The following is a 4,835-nucleotide window of genomic DNA, read 5'->3' on the forward strand; positions in this document are numbered from 1 at the left end:
CCTGTTTTTAGAAGAAAAAAAAAAAAAAAATGCCACTATTATGCTAATAAGTCTGGTGTTGTTAGGGAAACCACTCACCAGTTGCAAGAATAATAAACCAGCAGGCCCAAGACAGACAGGCTCCTACTGGTGGAGCTCCCTAGAAACACTGGTAGCCATGGCTGGAAGCCCTATTAGGACCACTAATAGGCATTTTCCTCATTCTCTTAATAGGACCTTGCCTATTAAATCAGCTCACCTTCTTTATTATGAAACAAATAAACAGTATCAGCCTTCAGATGACTCTCAGATCAGGTATCTCCTACACAGCCCTAAACATCAACATCTCTGAAAATGATTTTTCTGATTAACTAAAAGAGGGGAAAATGAAGGGGAATTAAAATTGAAGTAAAGGCCCACCCCAAATGCCTACAAAAACCAAGTGGACATGCCTGGGCAAGCCTGATAACAGGACACTTCTTCCTCTGTGTAAACCCTGTCTTAACTGTCTTTGAATAACTGATGGCTTTGCAATGTAACTTGAAACTGATGATGGCCTTGCAGTATAACCTGATATGTTCAGTCCTTGGCAACCCATGATGTCACTCAACCCTCCAATTATAATGCACCAAATCTGCTGCTGACTTCCCACTTGCTCTCCCCTTAAAAGCCCCAAAACCCCGCCAGGCAGGGCTCTGACATTCTGGGGACAATACCAGTCAGACCCACCAGTGTAACAAAATTGCTGTCTCCTAGACCTCCTCAGTGCCATGTCTTCCTGTGTTCGGTCTGTTTCGCCATAACACTAGCAAAAATGGTAGGCAAATTTGCAAATTCTTTAAAGCTTTAATATCTTCTTCACCTTAAACCTCTTCTATACATTTAACCTCCTCTCCCCAAATAGCTAGTAACTGATTGCAATTATCCAGTGTGTTCCTCATTCTGGGACAGGACAATTAAGGGGTAAGAATGAGAATAACTGCAAGAGAAATAACCTTTGGGCTTAAAGTTTCACTAGAATTTCCAGGACCTGAGATATTTCTCCCCATCCCTTTGTTCCCCAAATAAGGTCCCAGGTGGTTCAATCAGCATCTTCCAAGGATATAAAAAGAGGTTAGTACTGGGGAGATCTCTGCTATCCACTCGATATAGTGGCAAATATAGTAATTTTGTTATCTATCCCTGTGATGGCAATGCTACCTGACCGCCACTTCTGAGCTCTCCTTTATCCCTTATGGCCCACGTAGACTTTATGGTGCCTTTTACCAACCCTAAAATGGCACTAATACTCACTCTGATATGGGAGCTCTCTCACCACAAGTAGTATATTAAAGTTATTTTATTTGACTTTTCAAGAAGATGCCAATCTCTCATATCCTGTTCTCTTTCAAGGACTGTGAGACCAGCTGGCCTAGGACTGGGTTTCAGACATTTGAGATATCTGTAGTGGCAAAAGTAGCAGAAATGGACTTGTGTGAGATCCAGGAAACTCTTCTAACATTCTGGTTGTAAATGTGTGTGATTGACACCAGCTCTTTCTAGCTTCCTTTCCACACTTCTTTTCACCTTACCATGTTAATAACACCAAAGATTGCATCAATTAACATTTAATGAGCGCTTGCTATATGCCAGGCACTGTTCTAAGTACTTTATATGTATTATCTCATTCATAACTTGGAGCAAAGGAATACATGTTAGGGAATTAAAACAGCATAGAATGGGTGAATTTGGGGGCAGGATTTGAAGGCACTGTTAGAGTTTTATTCAGATACCCAGTCAAGATATGAAAGGAGGTGAAACCAGTACCTCGTCAACAAAATGTGTCAATGTGTATGAGTGAGACGATGGCAAAAAATAGATCAAGTAGCTCAATGTAGAGAGAAGAATTAGCCCACAGGAATTTGAGAATGATGAATCAAAAGTGGTAAAAAAAAAAAAAAAAAAAAGTGGATATCACCAAAAAAATCTGAATGGATTTCCAAGTTACAGAAGTAAAATGAATGTGTTCTAAATTGATATAGCAAACAGACTAGTTCCTAGGACCACACTGACAAAAATAAAACACATCAAGCTCTTTTAATGATCCTAACGATATTTCTAAAGGATTACCCCCTTATCTGTTAAATATTTAAATACAGCATTGTCCTGTAATAGCCACAGCATCAGTCCTTGCATAAAGCAGAGAAACCACTCTGAAAGCTCCATCTACAGTGCAAGCCACAGAGCAATGCTTCATCCTACCAGCAACGTGTTGACAAGGTGGGATGCTCCAGACTGGCTGCAGAGACAGATGGGCTCTGATCCAGGCACATTAGGAGATTCCTGATGATCAGACAGAGGGAGCCCATGAGGAGATCCCGAGTGACTGTGTTATTAAGTCTGACTTGGTAAAGGCAGAAGAGTCAAGCAGTTGGTAGGTGAGAAACAGTCAGGCCAGGCTCAACTGAAAACACAAAACCAAAGTCTCGCCTGGGAGAAATTTCCACTTTCTCAAAATATCCAAACGCCATCAATTATCCCCTTTGTAGCCTTTGTCTTCAAGCACTTTGCTGGCAGTTTCTCCTCATTACAAACTCAAATTTCTGCCATCTTTAAAACCAGCCAAACAATCACAACAGAGCAATTTTCCCCTCATGCTTTCCCCATACTCTTCTTCACTGTTGGGAATAAGTTGATTATACTTCCTGGCTCCACATCTTCTCCTCCCACTCACCTCTCAAGCCACTACCCTCTGGTCTCTTCCCACTGCCAATCACAAAACATACCCAGCAAGGTCACCAGTTATTTCCCAATCACCATCTTCAACGGACCTACTCCTTTGGCATCTTACTTGTCCTCCCTGTGGCATCTACCTAGACATTTCCTTCCTTCTAGAAATTCTTTAGCTCCTTGGCTTCTCTAACTTCTGATTCTTCAACATTGGAGTTTTCTGGTTCCAAATTCAAGGGCTACTTTTCATATTCTACGGTCTCCTAGGAATTCTCTGTCATGGCTTCAATTACCACCTGTTTATTAATATCACTTAAATCTCTACATTCTGCCTACTTTCTAAGCAGCCCACTAAATATCTCTCAGGATACCCATGGACACCCAAACATATTCAAACCACTCATAATCTCACTCATTCTTCATGGATTTCTTAATCATCCTTTTGCTTCCACCAGAAACCAGGGAATTAGTTTTGATGCTTTCTTCCTACCCACCTGCCATCCAACCTCCTCAACACTTGTCTTCTCTCTCCTGGTGAGAACCCCTCAACTGGGGTCCAGCCTCAAATCCACCTCCACAATGGCCACCAGAACAAGCTATCTAAACCCAGACTATGAACATGTCAGTCCCCTGCTCATCTTAGCCCCATGGCTTCCAAAGTGACAGCCTTTCCCCTCCCAGTTCTCTCCTCTCTGCCACAACCACCCTGTGCCCCACGCAGATCTATCTGGGCTTTGGCAAGTAGTCAAAGGGATTTAGCTTTGATCTAAGAGGATACAGAAGTCACTCTACAAGTTCATACACCTGGTGCGCTATGACAGCTGCATATGCAGGGTCTAGAAGTGAAAGATATGAACAGCCTATCACAACTAGGGGGAGAAGGTGAGAAGAGAGAAAAAGGTGACCCTGTCACCCAGGTGTGGAAGGGTAAGTACACTTAGGCAGGGGGAAGTCTAGATGCAAGTACAAAGAAATACATTAGAAAAGTACAGTAATGCCAAGGCACTGTTGACAAAGCAAACAGTCCACAGGAAGTATGAAGACTTTAAATCCCAGGACCCAGAAACATAGCCCGGGTCAACACATACAAAACTCCACAGAACAAGGGAGGGAGATGCATGCTGGGGAAACCTGTGTTCTATCAAAGGGCAAGGGAACATGGATGCCTAGAAGAGGGTGGTCTACAAACCACAACAGGGTTCGTGACAACAGGAAGGCTACAGAGAGTCAACTACACTTAGGAGTGACACCAGGTGGGCCTTGAGATGACGGAGGAAGCAAGCAGTGTTCACCCATTGGGCCGACTCAGAAAGGCTCCCCGAATTATTTTATTTACTCCCCACAAAGGAAGCTGTTAGGAAGATTCTCACTCCCAAAATGTCTTTGACAGCAGTCCACGAAGGGGTTCAGCTGTAACAACGATACACACACGTTGTTCTGGATCTGATGAACTGTATGCAGAAGCCACCAGAACCAGATGCCCGTTTCAAAATGTTCTCCAAAACGCTGCCAGGACTGAGAACACTTGACCCGTCAGCGACGGTCCTTGTCAGGAGACTTCCACCCAGAGATCCCCCGGGCAGATGCCAGAAGCCCCCGACTCGCTGACGGCATACCCGCGGTGGGTCACACTGCCCACGCGCAGACCGGGCAAGGACAGGCGAGGGGGCGAACGCGGGGGCCCGGGCGGCTGGTCCGCAGGCCTGGGGCGCCTTTGTCCCTACTCCCAGCGAGCACTCGTGAACGTGGCCGGCGTGGGGGCCGGGCCGGGGTCGCGTCCGGGGCGGGGGGTGAAGTCGAGCGGGGATTGGCGAGGCCGCGCGGGGCAGCTCGGGCAGAGAACAAAAGCGAGCGGGCGGCGGGCGTCGCGAGTCGACGCGGAGTTCGGGGTGGGGGACGCGCCCGCCAGCGCGCACGGTTTCTCGCGAACAGCGGCCGTGCACCTAGGAATTAACCGGCCGGCGCGGGCGGGAGGGAGCGCGAGCGGGCGGGCGGGGGTGCCGAGCGCGCGCGAGAACAATACTAAGATCGTGTTTGCGGTCGCTGCCCGAGGAGGAATTCGGAGAGCTCGAGGCCGGCGCCCGGGAGCCCGGGAGCCCGGCAGGGAGGCCGGCGGCGGCGGCATGAGGCAAGGGACGCGGCGCCTG

The sequence above is a fragment of the Chinchilla lanigera genome, unplaced genomic scaffold (genome assembly GCF_000276665.1).
Source record: "Chinchilla lanigera isolate Chin_1 unplaced genomic scaffold, ChiLan1.0 scaffold00015, whole genome shotgun sequence".
NCBI classification, from domain to species: Eukaryota; Metazoa; Chordata; class Mammalia; order Rodentia; family Chinchillidae; genus Chinchilla; species Chinchilla lanigera.